Consider the following 18,893-nt stretch of genomic DNA (forward strand, 5'->3'; position numbering starts at 1 on the left):
CCGAGTGGCACCGCTCTCTAAGCGTGAGGCGTCGGTCACTGGGGTCGCGGCACTGAGAGCCATCACCCCTGTACCGGTCCTCAGTGGAGGTCTGTGACCAGAACCGAAGGGATCAGGGTAGACAGGTGGCCTCAATACCATCCTGGTCTCCCAGACAAGTCTCTCCCTCCTCGGGCTCCGACAGTGAGGAGGAGAACCTGCACGCAGGCCAGGGCCACCCATTGGGGGCATTGGCATTCCCCTTTGGGCCACCAGTGGCAGCATGGCCCCAGGGCCAGTGGCCGACCCCCTGGCAACTATGGAACCCCTGGAGGTTTCCCCACCCGTCACAGGGACATAGGTCAGTCTTGAAAGCATCTGAAAGACGGTCAGCGACAGTCTCCCGCCCGACCCCTAACTCAGATGCGGAGTCAGAGCAGGCTCCCAGGATCAGCTAGCCTCATCCGAGGCTTCCCTAGCAGAAGCGATGGAGTTGGCAGACCCACCTGTACCTGCCTCCTCCTCATCTTTGCTCAATGAGGCGATAGCAGGGCCCTCTCACTCAGTTCCCCAGGATGATGCAAGGGCCCACCAGGAGCTTTTGAAGAGGGTTGCATCAAACCTGGGACTGGAAGCCGAGAAATTAGTGGAGCCTGCGGACTCCCTGTTCGATGTGCTAAGTGCAGCAGCCCCCTCCAAGGTGGCATTGCCGGTGCACAAGGAAGTGGTGAAAATTACTATGGCCCTGTGGCAGACAGCCTCCTCCCTGCCCCGATTTCCAAGCAGGCGGAAAGAAAATACTACATCCCCGCTAAGGGGTATGAGTATCTTTATACCCACCCTGCCCCAAGCTACCTGGTTGTGTCAGCAGCCAATGAGCACGATAGACAGGGCCAACCGGGATCAACGCCTAAGAACAAGGAGACAAAGAGGCTCTATCTCTTTGGTAGAAAGATTTATTCTACGTCCAGCCTCCAGCTGAGAGTGGCCAACCATCAGGCCTTACTCGGCAGTTATGATTTTAATATTTGGTAGTCCATGCCCAAGTTTGCAGATTCGCTGCCAGAGGAGCCCAGGAAGGAATTCTTGGCTATCCTCGATGAGGGCAGCTCTGTAGCCAAGGTGCCCTCAAGCGGCCTCAGATGCGGCAGATTCTGCGGCACAGATCATAGCTTTGACCATTTCCATGAGGCGCGCATCCTGGTTGCAGTCATCAGGCCTATCGATGGGGGTTCAACAATCCATCCAGGAACTCTCATTTGATGGCCTGGCACTGCTTTCGGAACAGACATGCAGTAAATTACATGGCCTGAAAGACTCTAGGGCTACCTTGTGCTCCTGGGGCCTTTACACGCCGGGGCCGGCAAGTAAGTGGTTTAAGCTGCAACAGCTCAACAGGTTCGGGAGCCAACCTTGATCAGAGCCCTTCTGCAAGAAGGGCAAGGGCTATAAGCGCCGGCACGGCCACCGACCGGCACCCTCAGCTCACTCAAGCTCCACCCATAACCAACCAGGTAACAATCAGGCATTTTGAGGGTGCGCTTGAGGGCGACCTTCCAGTCTGTGTCCTGGATCCAGCACCCCTGTTACCCAACCGTTTGTCCCCCTTCTTCCCTGCCTGGGCCTCTATAACATCAGACCAGTGGGTCCTCAGCACAGTAGCAGGGGGATATATCCTACAGTTTATTTCTGTCCCTCCCTTCCATTCTCCCTCCCCGTCCCTCTTTAGGGACCCTTCTCACAAGCATCTGCTCACTCAGGAGGTGCAGGGCCTTCTGCAGATGGGAGCTGTGGCAGAAGTCTCTCTGCATTTGAGGGGGAAAGGGTTTTACTCCTGCTATTTTTTTATCCCAAAAGCCAGAGGGGGTCTATGCCCCATCCTCGATATGCGGCGTCTCAACAGGTACACCTCTATCCCGCTATAACGCAACCCGATATAACACGGGTTCGCATATAGCGTGGTAGCAGCGGGGCTCCGGCAGCGCTTTAAAGGGTCCGGGGCTCCAGCTGCTGCGGGGAGCCCCAGGTCCTTTAAATCACCACTGGAGCCCTGCTGCCGCTACCCCAGGGCTGCAGCAGCGGGACTCGGCCGGCAATTTAAAGGGCCCGGGCTCCCTGCAGCGGCCGGAGCCCAGAGCTCTTTATATCACCGCTGGAGCCCTGCTGCTGCTACCCTGGGGCTGCGGCAGCGGGGCTCGCCGGCGATTTAAAGGGCCTGGGGCTGCGGCTGCTGCGGGGAGCCCCGGGCCCTTTAAATCACCACTGGAGCCCTGCCGCCGAGATAACGGCGTGTCACCTATAACGCGGTAGGGATTTTTGGCTCCCCACGACCGCGTTATATCGGGGTAGAGGTGTATCTCAAGAAGTTGAAGTTCTGCATGGTCTCCTTGGCTTCGATCATTCCTTCCCTGGATCCGGGAGACTGGTACGCTGCCCTCGAGCTGAAAGACGCTTATTTTCACATACCGATATTTCACAGCCACAGACGGTTCCTATGTTTCGTAGTTGGGACCGCCCACTACCAATTTCCAGTGCTCCCTTTTGGCCTAGCAACGGTGCCAAGGGTGTTTACAGAATGCATGTTGATGTTAGCGGCCTACCTCAGACGTTGGAGTATCCAGATTTACCCGTACCTCGAAGACTGGCTCTTCAAGGGCCGCTCTAAGGTCCAGGTTCAGCGCAGCGCTGAGATGTTGCAAGTCACTTGTCAAGCTCTGGGCCTGTTGATAAACGAACAAAAATCAACGTTGATCCCGGTCCAACGGATAGAGTTTATCAGAGCGGTACTCGACTCTACCTGAGCCAGAGCATTCCTGCCAGAGGCCAGGTTCAGGGCAATGTCAGATCTGATTGCCAGCATCACTGCCCATCTGCTCACCACGGCCTGGGTCTGTCTTAAGCTATTGGGGCACATGGCAGCATGCACATATGTTGTCCGACATGCAAGACTCAGGCTGCATCCCCTCCAGATGTGGCTGGCGTAGGTCTACTCCCTGGCCAGACATCACCTAGACAAGGTCATCATGATCCCGCCGTGGGTACTTACCTCTCTGCAGTGGTGGTCCGACCCGATTCGGTGTTGCAAGGTATGCCATTTGTGAGCCCGCGACCCATGGTCTCCCTGATTTTGGATGCATCCAACCTCAGAACCTCGGTTGGGGAACATATCTCAATATACTGCAGTCTCAGGGGTTATGGTCTCGAAAGGAGCTTGTGTTACAGATAAACATCAGGGAGCTCAGAGCCATCCATCTGTCTTGCATGTCTTCCTTCCCCAATTGTCTCGTCGGGTGGTGCAGGTATTGACGTACAACACGGCCTCCATGGTCTATGTCAACAGGCAGGGGGAGCTCGATCGTCGGCTCTGTGCCAGGAGGCCCTCCATCTGTGGGACTTCTGCATTCAGCATGCAGTCCACCTGGAAGCCTCGCACCTCCCCGGCATCCGGAACACATTGGCGGATTGCCTCAGCAGGTCCTTCTTCTCTCACCACGAGTGGTCCCTTCACTCTGAAGTTGTCAGAATGCTCTTCCAGAAGTGGGGAGCTCCTCAAGTGGACCTGTTTGCCACCAGAAAGAACAGGAAGTGCCATCAGTTCTGCTCTCTCCAAGGCCTTGGCAGAGGCTCACTATTCGATGCCTTTCTCCTGTCTTGGTCGGGGGACCTGATGTATGCCTTCCCACCAGTTCCGCTCATCAGCAAAGTCCTCTCAAAAATCAAGAGGGACAAGGCACGGGTCATTATGATCACCCCAGCATGGCCTCACCAGTATTGGTTTGGCATGCTCATGGACCTGGATATGGCAGCCCCGTGGCCACTTGCCAGCCACCCAGTCCTACACTCTCAGGATCACGTCGGCTCCTGCACCCGAACCTTACCTCTCTCCACCTCAGCTTGGATGCTGCGTGACTGAATCCAGAGGAACAAACCTGCTCTAGTCAGATACAGCAGGTTCTCTTGGGGAGCAGAAAGCCCTTCACCAGAGCAACTTACCTGGCAAAGTGGAAGCATTTCTCTTGCTGGGCGTCGAAGCTGGATATCTCCCCGACCCAGTCGTCTCTGCAGTCCATCCTGGATTACCTGCTTCACTTAAAGCACCAGGGCCTCGCCTTCTCTTCAGTCAAGGTGCACCTGGCAGCCATATCGACCTTCCATCCTCGTATCCAGGGTAGATCGGTGTTCTCGCATGAGATGTCGATCAGGTTCCTGAAAGGCCTTGAAAGACTCTTTCCACCGGTCTGGAACCCGGTTCCCCAATGGGACCTCAACCTGGTCCTCTCCAGGCTCACGGGTCCACCCTTTTAGACAATGGCTTCTGGTTCCCTTTCCCACTTGTCGTGGAAGGTTGCATTCCTTGTAGCTATTACCTCAGTGAGACGTGTCTCCGAGATTAAAGCCCTCACTTTGGAGCCCCCGTACATGGTATTCTACAAGGACAAAGTCCAGCTGAGGTCCCATCTGGTCTTCCTGCCAAAGGTGGTGTTGCACTTCCATGTCAACCAGGATATCTTCCTCCCGGTGTTCTGTCCAAAGCCTCACATGACCAATGAGGAGAGGCGGCTGCACGCTCTAGATATCAGGCGCGCCCTCGCTTTCTACCTGGAGAGCACAAAGCCCTTCCGCAGATCGACCCAGCTCTTTATCGCGACAGCTGACAGGCTGAAGGGACTTCCGGTGTCCTCTCAGAGGATTTCAGATTGGATCACCCCCTGCATCTGTACTTGTTACGAGTTGGTGCAGGCTGTGCCTCCACTGATAGTGAAGGCTCACTCGATTAGGGCTCAGGCGTCTTTGGCTGCCTTCCTGGCACATGTCCCTATCCAGGACATGTGCAGGGTCACGACATGGTCTTCGGTACACATGTTTACGATGCATTACACTATTACCCAGCAAGCTAGAGATGACGCTGGATTTGGAAGAGCTGTGTTGCAATCGACATGTCCATGAACTTCTACCCGCCTCTGGTGGTGCTGCTTGGGAGTCACCTACAATGGAATGGACATGAGCAAGCACTCGAAGAAGAAAAGACGGTTGTGATGGGTTGGATCAGAGAAACACCCTTGGGGCTGCCAACTGATGTGCCAAGACTACTTCTGCCCCTGCTTTCCCTGCCAGCCTGGGACTCCAGCAGCCTATCTTGGTGAGCCAGACACACCAGTCTGCTCCAACACAGACCCAGGGTCTGAACCACGTGCCCCAAAGCTGCAGACTTAACTGAAAGCAGCTTACAGAGGCATTCCTGTCTTTAACACTCAGATACCCACCTCCCAATGGGGTCCAAACCCCAAATAAATCCGTTTTACCCTTTATAAAGCTTATACAGGGTAAACTCATAAATTGTTCGCCCTCTATAACACTGATAGAGAGATATGCACAGCTGTTTGCCCCCTTCAGGTATTAATACATACTCTGGGTTAATTAATAAGTAAAAAGTGATTTTATTAAATACAGAAAGTAGGATTTCAGTGGTTCCAAGTAGTAACAGACAGAACAAAGTGAATTACCAAGTAAAATAAAATAAAACACGCAAAACTAAGTCTAATACAGTAATAAAATTGAATACAGATAAAATCTCACTCTCAGAGATGTTTCAATACGTTTCTTTCACAGACTGGACACCTTCCTAGTCTGGGCACAATCCTTTCCCCTAGTACAGCCCTTGTTCCAGCACAGGTGGTAGCTAGGGGATTTCTCATGATGGCTGCCCCCTTTTCTCTGTTCCACCCACTTATATATCTTTTGCATAAGGCGGAAATCCTTTGTCCCTCTGGGTTCCCCCCCCTTCTCAATGGAAAAGCGCCAGGTTAAAGATGGATTCCAGTTCAGGTGACATAATCACATGTCACTGTAAGACTTCATTACCCACTTGCCAGCACACACGTATATAGGAAGACTCACAAGTAAAATAGAGCCTTCTATAGACAATTGTCCTGGTTAATGGGAGCCATCAAGAATCCAAACTACCATTAATGGCCCACACTTTGCATAATTACAGTAGGCCCTCAGAGTTATATTTTATATTTCTAGTTTCAGATACAAGAATGATACATTTATACAAATAGGATGACCACACTCAGTAGATTATAAGTTTTGTAATGATACCTTACAAGAGACCTTTTGCATGAAGCATATTCCAGTTACATTATATTCATACTCATCAGCAGACTTTCATAAAATCATATAGAGTGTAATGTCACAACGGTTACCTTTTGTAACTGTTGTTCTTCGAGATGTGTTGCTCATGTCCATTCCACGACTCACTCTCCTTCCCCTCTGTTGGCATTCCGGCAAGAAGGCGCTGAGGGAGGTGGGAGCCGATGGCACCCCTTATACCGGCACATATGCGCGCCACTCCAGAAGGTGCCAGAGCTGGTCCTCTATGGTTACCACTGAGGGAAAAACTTCCGGCACCGGCGGATGTGGCAAGCACACACACCTACAATGGAATGGACAGGAGCAACACCTCTCAAAGAACACCAGTTACCAAAAGTACGCATCTTTTCTTGCCACTGGCTGTTTGGTGGCCTATGTAAAATGAATCTGGTGATACCAGTCTAGTTCTTACTGAAGAACCCTGTCCCCAGAGGCAGTGGGTGCAGTATGTGAACATACTCACAGTAAGTGAGGCAGGAGGTGAGCGAGAAGATTTAAGGATAAAACTGTTTTCCTTATTCTGATAACGTTCCTTGTTCAGCATTAGACGAAAGTGTCTCTTGTGATTCTTTAGGGGCTAAGATGGCATTGATGCTTCCCATTCTGTCCTGTAGATAGAAGGCTGCAGCAAAAGGCCAGTGAAGTCAGTTGAAAGACTCTATCCGTTGACTTCAATGGGCTTAGGATGAGGCCCAAAGAGAATCCCTGGGTGTGTGGCTTGAGAGAGGACTTCAAGATCAGCCCTATACAAACTTTATAAAACAATAAAAATTTATTTGTGTTTTTCCTTTTTCAGCTTTTATTTTTCACTTTGGGCCTGACCTTGCGAGGTGCTGAGTACTTCCTGCACCTCCTTACCTCAGTGAAATCAATGACAGTTGAGGGCACTCAATATCATGCAAGTTCAGGTCTGTACCAGCCTGTTCTAAAGCCCATTGAAATCAATCGCAAAATTCCATTGACTTCAGTGGTGCAAAGTTGGACCCTATTTCCAGAGATGGATGGGAGGCTCACATACCAGATTGCCAGATGCAAACATCTTCATAAGAGCCGTAGAAATGTATTTACGTTTAAAAAAGGAGAATATGGAAAAATCAGTGAGAACATGCATTAACTTGGTGCTAAAAAGTTAAAGAAATGAATCGCATATAGTACCAGGCCTTTCCAAATACTATAGGCCTTGTTTTACGGATTTCATTGATGAATTATTGTGTTAAAACCAATCTTCAATCTGAACACCATATCCAGAAACACAAACATTTTATTGTGGGCCCCAGTATAATATAAAAAGCCATGCACACACATAGTAGTCCAGATTCTGACCGGAAATACCTTGTAGGCTTCAGCTATAAAATGAGGACCGAGGTACTGACCCACTTTTGTATTAAGTGCTTTGAGATTCTCAGGCCATGCCTATGCTATACAATTAAGTTGACATACAGCCGCCACAGTAGTTATGTTGATTTTGCATGTTAACACTATGCTCCCGGTGTCGGTGGTATACGTCCTCACTAACAGCACTTGCATCGATGCAGAGAGCAGTGCACCAGGGGTAGCTATCCCATTGTGCAACTCGCCACCATGTAGCACAGGGTGTTTTAGTGCATCATGGGAGCAAATGAGTGGTGCGGGGGTGACTGGGAACATGGGTTCAACGTCCCATGATGCAGTTTTCTCCATCCCATTATTCCATGGGCATCTCTTTTAAAAAGCCCTGCAAACCTGCACGTTTGCCATCTCTGCGAGAAGCATGGAACCTGCACTGCTCTGCTCTTCAGTATTGTGATGAGCGTTACGACCACAACATGCCTGATCCTGAAGTGTTTCCAGAGCCATGAGGTGGAATATGATGATTCCTTGCAGGCTGCCTTGCTGTGCTCCATGGAAAGAAACAATTCAAGGCTGTTGTTGGCAGTTACAGAGAAACTTCACACAGTGGACCGCCGGTTCCGGGCCCAAGAATCAAGCACTGACTGGTGGGATTGCATCATTATGCAGTGGCTGCAGAACTTTTGGATGCCTAAGGCCATATTCCTGGAACTGTGTGTGGAGCTTGCCCCAACCCTCCAATGCTGTGACACCAAATTGAGAGCTACACTCACAGTGGAGAAGCGAGTGGTGATTGGTGTGTGGAAGCTTTCAATGCCAGATTGCTGTTGATCAATCAGGAATCAATTTGGAGTTGGAAAATACACCGTGGGAGTTGTTGTGTTGCAAGTGTGCAGGGTCATTAATTGTGTCCTGTTACGAAGAACTGTGACTATAGGCAATGTGCAGGACATAGTGGATGGTTTTGCAATAATGGGGTTCCCTAACTGCAGTGGGACAATAGATGGCACGCATATCCCTATTTTTGCACCAGACCACCTTGCCATGGAGTACATCAACAGAAAGGGGTACTTTTCTATGGTATTGCAAGCACTGGTGGATCACCAGGTCGTTTCACTGACATCAACACGGGCTGGTCAGGGAAGGTGCATGATGCACGCATCTTAAAGAACACAGGCCTGTAGAGAAAGCTGCTAGCAGGGACTTTCTTTCCAAACCAGACAATTACCATTGGCATGTTGAAATGCCAATAGTAATCTTGGGAGACCCAGCCTACCCCTTACTCCCATGGCATACATTAATCAGCACGACCCCAACAGGGAGTGCTTCAAGCACAGGCTCAGCAGGTGCCAAATGACAGTTGGATGTGCCTTTGGCTATTTGAAAGGCTGCTGGCGCTATCTACTCACAAGATTAGACCTCAGTGGAGAAAATATCCCAATGGTGATAGCTGCCTGCTGTGTGCTTCATAATATCTGTGAAGCAAAGGGGGGAGCGGTTTCTGCAGGGGTGAAGGTGGAATGGCTGTCTGCTGCTTTTGAGCAGCTAGATATGAGGGCTGTAAGAAGAGATCAATGGGGGACTATGCGGCTCAGGGAGGCTTTGAAGGACCATTTTAACAATGAGCCACAGTAACGTATGTTGCTGTAGTCTTCTGTGCCTGGCTTTTTTTTTTTTTTTTTGCACCCTAGTATGGCCATTGTAATGAGTGTTCTGTGTGTGGTAATATAACATTGCAAATGCACCTATTGCTATTATCTGTGAATGATGTCAGCCCCAGTCAGCATATGTTATGAACTAATAAAGATGAATTAAGTTTCCATAAATAGACTTTTATATCGAACCCATACAAAGATAAGAATGGCCATACTGGGTCAGACCAATGGTCCATCCAGCCCAGTATCCTGTCTTCCGACAGTGGCCAGTACCAGATGCTTCAGAGGGAATGAACAGAACGGGTAATCATCAAGTGATCCATACCCTGTCGTCCATTCCCAGCTTCTGGCAAACAGAGGCTCTGGACACTTCAAAGATGATTTTACATCCCTGCCATCCTGGCTAATAGCCATTGATGGACCTATCATCCATGAACTTATCTAGCTCTTTTTTTCACCCTGTTATAGTGTTGGCCTTCACAACATCCTCTGGCAAAGAGTTCCACAGGTTGATTGTGTGTTGTGTGAAGAAATACTTCCTTTAGTTTGTTTTAAACCTGTTGCTTATTAATTTAATTTGGTGACCCTTAGTTCTTGTGTTATGAGAAGGAGTAAATAACACTTCCTTATTTACTTTCTCTACACCAGTCATGATTTTATAGATCTCTGTCATATCTCCCCTTAGTCATCTCTTTTCCAAGCTGAAAAGTCCCAGTCTTATTAATCTCTCCTCATATGGAAGCTGTTCCATACCCCTAGACATTTTTGTTGACCTTTTCTGTACCTTTTCCAATTCCAATATATCTTTTTTGAGATGGGGCAACCAGATCTGCACACAATATTCAAGATGTGGGCATACCATGGATTTATATAGAGGCAATATGATATTTTCTGTTGTCTCATCTGTCCCTTTCCTAATGAGTCCCAACATTCTGTTAGCTTTTTTGACTGCTGCTGCACATTGAGTGGATGTTTTCAGAGAACTATTCACAGTGATTCCAAGATCCCTTTCTTGAGTGGTAACAGCTAATTTAGACCCCATCACTGTATATGTCTAGTTGGGATTATGTTTTCCAATGTGAATTACTTCGCATTTATCAGCATTGAATTTCATTTGCCATTTTGTTGCCCAGTCACCCAGTTTTATGAGACAAACATATTTAAAACTGAATGAAACTTTATAAATACATGGGAAAGAACCTCTGAAAGGGAAAGAAAAGTAATTTCCATTTCACAAACACACATACACTGACCTGTGAGAGACACAGTTGGTGTATGTGCCGCTGTGATTTCTGTACTCTCCCTCAGGGTGGAGTGGTAGGAGTATTGCACTGGTCCCAGATGCAGGGTGGTCCCAGAATGCAGTTCTCTGTGGGCTGCAGGGGGAGGCTAGAACGGATCTGTTGAGCCTGAAGGTCAGTCAGAGACTGCAGCGTGTCTGTTTGCTCCCTGAGAAGTGTTATCATCTCTTGCTGCCTGTTTCTCCTGTCCTCACTATCCCTTGTGTCCTCGAACTTCATCCTCCCAGCCTTCTGCTCGGTATCTGAAGCACCGAGGCTGACAGGATCTCCTGGAACATGTCTTCCCTTGTCCTCTTCTTTCTCTTGTTCTGGCTGAGCCGCTCTGCTGGTGTGGATGGAGAGACCCTCAAGGCCACTTTTGCAGCTGCAAAAGAAACAGTGGACAGAGGTACTACTGTGAGTGCATTCACTCCGCTTGATCACACAAGTTACAAGCACTACAGTCTCACTTCTGCTTGTGACTTTAGCTGATATCTCACTCCTGAGGGTAACAGAGGCTGAAAGGGAACAGCTCCTGCACACATCCAGCTGCAGACTGAGTCTGTATGGTGCTAGCCTGTGTACTGCAGTGGTGCCTGCTGAAGTAATTGCTGAGTGTTGTGGGAAAGCATCCTACTGCGGCAGAAGAAATAAGGCAGCCCTCCCCAGAAACCTTTGGCAGAGGATTGCATACTGCTTCCAGGAAAGCTTCCTTGAGCTCTCTGTGGAGGATTCACAGGCCTTCAGTACACATAAACAAACTGTTCTGCAGGGCTCCCTCTGCCCAACTGTTGAGAAGCAGATAGCAGCTCTACCTCTTGGTTATTTCACTACCTCTTGCAGCGTGACTAAAAAAGAGTAAATGAACAGATGTGTCCCTACAATGTCAAAACAAACCACATATTTACCAGAGGTTCCTTCCCCTGCATCAGGCTCACCAGCCTTGAACTGCTGGGACTTGTTCGACTGCTCAGGAGTCAAAAAGAGGTCCTGACTTGCAGTGCCACTGGATCCCCTGGTCGCCTGTCCCCCATTCTCCTCCTCCTCTTCCTTGTCCAACACCTCATTCTCAAGGTTCACTGTGGTGGCCTGTGACTCCAACTCCCGCGAAGTATCCATGGGGCTCTTGGGGATGGTGGTCGGGTCACTGCCGAGGATGGCATGCAGCTCCTTGGAGAAGCGGTATCTCTGCAGCTCTGCACCAGAGTGGCTGTTTGCCTCCCCTGCCTTCTGGTATGCCTGCCGCAGCTCCTTGATTTTCACACGGCACTGTTGCATGTCCCTCTTTTAGCCCTTCTCCCCCATGCTCATAGATGTCGACGTTTCTACGGCTGGATCGAAACTGTGCCTGCACAGCCTCTTCTCCCCACAGACCCAGGAGATCCACCACCTCCTGTGTACTCCAGGCAGGAGTGCGTTTGCTCTGTGGAGCTGGCATGTTCAGCTGGGCAGTTACTATGTGAGTTCTCCATGCCAAGCAAACAGCAAATGGAATTTAAAATTCACAGGGCTTTTAAAGGGGAGGCATGTACCTGTGTACCTGGCCGCTGAGCAATGGAGTTCAAAGTAGTGACCAGAGTGGTCACAGTGGGGCATTGTGGGACACCTCTTAGAGGCCAGTAAAGTCGACGTAAGTTATGCAGTGTCTACACTGCCACTATGTCGACCTAACTACGTCGACCTAAGCGATATACCTCTCGTGGAGGTGGAGTTATTAGGTCGGCGTAGTGGGCGAGTTACGTCGGCGGGAGCAACATTGTAGTGTGGACACTTACAGAGTAAAGCAGCTTATGTCGACCTAACTCTATAGTGTGGACCAGGTCTCAGATGTAATTGTTACCCAGGGACTTCTTGATGCCAACTGGCAGAGGGCATAACAGGTGCATATGGGTTACAGGAATCCCAGGGTCTGGTATTTTTAGTTCACCAAGGAGTGTCATGTGAGGACTCAAAGCCTGTGTCACCCTGGTCATCAGTATCACTGCAAAATGCACGTACAGATGTTGTGTAAGGAGTTATGTATATACACTGAAAATTATGTTCTTAAGGTCTGCATTAAGGGAGCGGTCACCAGCAACAGTGAAAAGCAGGTTTTCTTTCAGACAAGGAATGTTTATCTGTCTGGCTGTTTACCTGTAAATTAAGTATTGTATGGTTCACAATAGGCCTCCACTCAAAAGTCTGAGCTGCATGATAATGAAGGATTGTGAAATCTTCAGAGAGGAAATTAACAAGAAGAGGGAAACAGCAGAAGTCAGCTTGTTTAGGGGTAATACAAACTTTTGAAATTGTACCCAAGGTACAGATGAACCCCATGATATTTGTTCAGTCTGTAAGGACAAGCTGTCAGCGGGCATGATTTGATTAAAAGGGGTCTCCGCCAAACTGGTTGAAAACACTGGGGAAAGAACTTGGGGTACGCTTTCTTGCAGGAGATAGACATTCCTTGTTAGTTACGTTTAGTTTTCAAAAAGCGTGTTATGATTTTGTTTTATATGTAACCATTTGTTTCCAGTATTCTTACTCACTATCACTTGAATCTCTGTGCTTTGATAATAAACTTATTCTTGTTTTCCCTATAAATACATCTAAGTGCTGTGTGTTCAGCAGAGCTGTTTTCTAAGGTGTAACTAGTGAGCTGGGGTGTATAGTTCCTTTGGGAACGGTGAGCCTGGTAATTCTAGAGAGTTCAGTGGATAAGGGGCTGGACACTACAGGGAATGCTCGGAGAACTTGGGGTTGGTGCGTGCCTATTGCTAACCAGTACAGAGAGAGCGAGGCCTGGAGGGCAGTACTTCTGCTACCAGAAACTGGTGGTTTCAGGGAGCTGATCCACCGCAGGCACAGACAAAACTTCCTCACACTAAGGGCAGGGTGTGGTGAGGTGCCTCACAGCCCTGGGAAGTGTCATTTTAGGACTCTGCATAAATTAAATGGATCATTATTTGTTTTTGCAATGAATTATTACTATTAAAAATGTATAATATTATAAGAGTGTTCTGAAACTGACTTAACTGGGTGAGGATTTTCAGGATTTATGTTACATGCAAAACCCTGCAATTATGTAGAAAATTGGGTTGTAAAGCACTGAGATTGGTACTTGGCTGTGCAAATGCCTGGTTTGTTTTAGAAAGACATTCTGGTTTGCAATTTTGGCCCTTAATGTTTTAAAGGCATACTGAGATCTTTGTATGAAACGTGCTTTATAAATGCAAAGTTTCATGATATTCTGCAAATGGATATCGTCACTCTTCCAGTTTTTTATTTCTGAGCCTGATCTGCACCATTTTGCCATCAACTTCAATGGGAGCAGTGTCAGGCCCTGTTTGAAGGAATGTTAGCATGGCTGGAAACTTTTATTTGTTGGTAGGGAGATGTATACACTCAACGAAATCCTTCTGGTGTGGGGGGCTCATCTGTGCTGGTAAACTCCTGTGTGACCTTGGGGCTCATCCCTTGATTACCTTGCACTTCTGTCAATCTAGCTGCAAAAACTGTTTGAAAACAAGATATTGTGTCTGATGATAGATTATATGCATTTGCTTAGGTCTTCTCCAGTGAAAACAAGCACAGCACATCAGCAGCAGTTTATGGAAAAGGGAAACAGACCACAAACAGACAATCAATTCTGTTGCAACAAGCAGTTGCCAGAATATGCTATAATGGACTCACTGGACATTTTAACATAAGCCCAGTCATTTTACTAACCCGTGGAACATGATATTACAGTTAGTACCTCTTAAATATGTGAATGTTGGTAATGGAGCTAGAATGCACATGTATTCTTGAGCATGGGATTTATTTGAATTTTTGAGGGTTTTTGGCAGCAATATATTTGGGATGAGAGGCCCAGCCCTCACCATTAAATGTTCAATTCCCTGACTATAGAAAGCGTCCAACCATTTCCCAGGAAGATGAAAAAAAGCAAAAGTTCTCACCTTAAAATAACTAGACAGATTTGTCATCACCAGCAGGACCATTAAAAACAAAACAATCAGTCCCCCTACACACCTCTTGCAAAAAAAACCAACAGAAATACCCCAACATCTAATGGATACAGCATTGTAAAAAAATCCAGATTTTTTGCTTCACCTCCCATCACCAATAAATCCAGGGTATTTAGTTACTTTTTCTCAGTGACATGTACAGTATCCTTCACTTCAATCTTCCTGCTCCATTCTTAGCAAGCTGGGTATTCAAACTTCACATCTCTCCAAGAGCAGGAATCCAGTAGGTTTCAGTCCCTTGCTTTCTGATAAGAATGTAGCATGTATGCAGAGTATAAGGAGGGATAGACAGCACAATGCACCTCATGCCAAAGAAGTTGGTAAGAGGTCTAATTTTAGGCCTGACATAGGGTCACCAATTTTGGTTGGACATATTCCTGGAAGTTTCATCACATGACATAATCTTTAATGATTAATCTTTAATTCCTGAAGACTACAGGACTCCTTTTACAATAAGGCAGCAAAGTCTTTTGTAGATTCACCAAAACCAGAGAAAACGTGTTTTCGGTAATTAAGTGTCTTAATATGAGTAACTCCTGCTGGCATGGTTGCTACATGAGTTCTTAATACAGGATTATGGGCAAGCCTTCTTGCTCTGGTATGGGGCACAGACAGTGTGCACAAATACCTGTTGTTGGAGTGCAGTTAGCATTTTGAAACATGTCCATTCAATGACTGATCCAGTGTGCTGACAGTACATGTAGTCCAGTGGATAGGGTACTAGACTATGAGTCAAGAGATCAGCATTCTATTCCTGGCATTGCCACTGACTCATTGTGTGGCCTAGTGCAAGTGATATAGGCCAGCATTTTTAGACACGACCTCCCACTTTAGGCACTGCATTTTTTGGGGGGAGGGGGTGTCCAACTTGAGACACTATCTTGAGTTTCTAAGGTGCTGAGCATCCCCTGCTCCCATTGACTTAACTGGAGTTGTGGTTGCTCAGTGCATCTGAGTATTAGCTAATTTAAATTGTTACTCGCTGTTTGTGCCCACAATATACCTCGAATCTCCAGAGGACAACAGGTCTATACACAGAGTGTGGGTATGAATGCAGAGAGACAGAAATAAGGGTGTTTCATGAAAAGCGCAGATGAATAATTACATTCTGGTTAGTTGTCCTAAGAAAAACTGATCCCAGGAAATTAAAAGGAGTATGCTGTGGAATGAATACATGATGTACACTCTCCTTCTTCTGAGGCTAAGGTTCATCTTAGAGGGCTGTCTCATAATCAGCACAGAACAGAGTGAATATATCTGTCATTAGGGGCACATTACTATTTTAGACAGATTGCCATAAACTAGAGCAGCCTCTGGGGTTCCTCTAATTTATGATAAAGGCTACACCGGGGTAGGCAACCTATGGCACGCGTGCCAAAGGTGGCACGTGAGCTGATTTTCAGTGGCACTCACACTGCCTGGGTCCTGGCCACCAGTACAGGGGGCTCTGCATTTTAATTTAATTTTAAATGAAGCTTCTTAAACATTTTAAAAACCTTATTTACTTTAAACACAACAATAGTTTAGTTATATATTATAGACTTATAGAAAGAGACCTTCTAAAAATGTTTAAATGTATTACTGGCACTCGAAACCTTCAATTAGAGTGAATAAATGAAGACTTGGCACACCACTTCTGAAAGGTTGCTGCCCCTGGGGTACACGTATGCCAAAGAGCAGGCCAGATTCTGCATATTGCAAAGGTGACTTAAAAGACATTGTTGTCCCCACTGCACTTCATGCGACATACAGCCTAGAATCTGGTCCCTGAATTCTGTGCCAAGCTTTTCCAAAGTGACCTTGTGTAAACTCTTAGTTCCCCTTCTGTAAAATGAGGAGAATGGTAGTTGCCTGCCTCCTTAAGGTAGGGGTATGAGGCCTTGCTCAGTAATGACTGTGAAGTGCACAGGCTTATTAACACCAACAAGTGAAAGAGATGGCACTAGAACTCATGGTTTCTCCCTTATGCCCAGCACATCTTTCCCCCAGTGGAGCAAGTATAGTGAGTGTTGGCACCTCAAGCCAAGGAGAATGTCATTTCCCCTCACTTTAATCTCTGCCTTCTCCTAGGCTAAGGGGCCACAGCAGCAGCTACTCTATCTGTTACATCCATATTACATCCAGAGCTCTAGCTCTGTTCCTGAGGCATGTTTCAGTGTAGTTGGTACGTTAGGGGGCTCTCTGGGGCTTTTAGCAGCAAGGCTGTCATGGGCTCTACTGAGCATGTGCAAATGACAATTTTCAGAGGCTTATAACTTGGGTAAGCCTGGGTGTATGTTCATGGGGATAGCATACGGCACCTGACCCCACACTTCTCCTAATCCAAATTGGAAGGTCCTACTCCAAATCCTGAAGGTGCTAGAGCTCTTCAGAAAAACCGTTGGGATTTTTTTTATTGTCAAACTACCTGCTTTCCCTAGCCTCATTCTTGGAAATGGCAGAGCTGTATTTGATTAAATTTTTCCAGATCAGGTCAGCCTGAGACAGAGAGTAAGCATGGAAAATTTCAGCCCAAGGGATAGAAGTTTGGCAAAGTTACAAGCAGCTGAAAGCAGTGGCTTATAATGGAAAGTTTTAAGCAACTTGAACTATGGGAATCACCACTTTCTTCACCTATTGTTAAGTGTTTAATATCAGTCTCACCGATCTTTGTTGGGGCTTTGTTGGAGCACAGAGCCATGGGTTAAAGAGGCACATAGCTATGACAAACACAGAGAAGTAACAATCCACCCACTGCACATCACACGGACATGACACTGCAGCACAGATTTCAAGTATTGCCTTGCTCTCTGCTAGTGATCTGACAATGGTATTGATCAACGTTATTCTCGATAAGGGAACAAACAGTTGATTCTGACTGTTAAGCTGGAAAATACGACATCATCCTGGTCCAGTTATGCCTAGGCAATAGTGATGAACTAGCCTCTTGTTACTGATGCTCTAATGGTACCGCCATGATCTGTACCTAGCTGACTGATGCTAGAACTGGGTAGTGGCCTCCACATCCTTGGTAAATTTCTTGTTCATGATAGGACTAATGTCTCATCCAGTCCACTCTTCCTTGTAATTGATCAGCATAACAAACCATCCCCTTGTACTCTTTTGCTGGTATATCTACATGTACAAATAATGTTTGGGAATGGTGCTCCAGCATATAGGCATGGTAGTTTCTTTGCAGAGAGAGGGTGTGACTTTACTGCTAGCACTGAGTCTCCAGGGTCCAACAAAAAGTGGTATTCCTGGCACAGCATGAGTTTTATCCCCTGGAATAATCACACCAGCACAAATGGTATCGAGCACATAAATGTCACCAATGGAGCGGACATGCCCAGACATGACTTACGCTTTCCCAGTCAGGCTGGGACAACAGATGTACATTGCAGGCCTGGGATGAAGCATACCTGTGTGCAGACTTCAAACTCCACTGGTTGCCACTATGTGGGTGAGGGTGAGGGGGCTTCCCAGATAGGCCCCTGGTTTGATCCGTTGTACTGCAGTACTTTGTTCTGTTCCCGACTCGACCACTGATTCCGTGTGTGACCTGATGCAAATCACTTCACCTCTGTACCTCAGTTTCCGTGTCTGTGAAATGGGAATAATGATTTGAAGTCTATGGCAGAAACATGGTTATTGATATTTGTAGTTTTCCGATATTACTACAGTAGAACCTCAGAGTTACAAACACTTTGGGGATGGAGGTTCGTAACTCTGAAATGTTCAAATGAACAAAACGTTATGGTTGTTCTTTCAAAAGTTTACAACTGAACATTGTCTTAAGACAGCTTTAAAAATTTACGGTGCAGTAGAAAAATGCTACTTTTAACCATCTTAATTTAAATGAAACAAGCACAGAAACAGTTTCCTTACCTTTTAAAATCTTTTTTTTAAAACTTTCCCTTTATTTTTTAGTAGTTTACCTTTAACACAATACTGTATTGTATTTGTTTATTATGGGGATGGTGGTGGTGGTGTTTTTGTTTTTGTCTCTGCTGCTGCCTGATTGTGTACTTCTACTTCCAAATGAGGTGTGTGGTTGACTGGTCAGTTTGTAACTCTGGTGTTCGTAACTCTGAGGTTCTACTGTATTGTTAATTATTGCTATTTTAATTTTGCCTGCACCCTGAATGCCTGAATGTTTCAGTGAGACATAAGTGTCCTAGCTTTGGCCTGCTCTTTCCCCTGTTGTTGGAATCATTTTGGTTGTTTGAATTTGAATTTGCTCCATGGGTGGAAGATGTTCGTGCGAACTGCTGACAATGGTCTTGGTGCTCTGTGTCTTGGATTGTCTGGTGGGTTGCTTCCCAACTGCGTTTGTCCTGTTTCTACCAGGGTTGTCTTTCATGAGGCCCAACTGTCAAGCAGTGGATTGAGGCAGGATTACATTTTTGGGAGTCTGGGTACAGATTCTCTGAGCTTAGGGGCATCTCCTTTTTACTTCTTTGTTGCTGACCCTTCTAAAGAAAATACTTCAGTGTTCTATAGTAACGGCC

At 47.0% G+C, this 18,893-nt stretch overlaps 1 protein-coding gene across 1 annotated transcript in view; it reads left to right on the forward strand.

Moving 5' to 3' along the window:
• CCND2 (cyclin D2) overlaps nt 1-18,893 on the forward strand; it is a 62,108-nt gene that overhangs the window by 41,420 nt on the left and 1,795 nt on the right. The gene's annotated exons all lie outside the window — the stretch shown is intronic.

This window comes from Emys orbicularis, chromosome 1 (assembly GCF_028017835.1).
Source record: "Emys orbicularis isolate rEmyOrb1 chromosome 1, rEmyOrb1.hap1, whole genome shotgun sequence".
Taxonomy (NCBI): Eukaryota; Metazoa; Chordata; order Testudines; family Emydidae; genus Emys; species Emys orbicularis.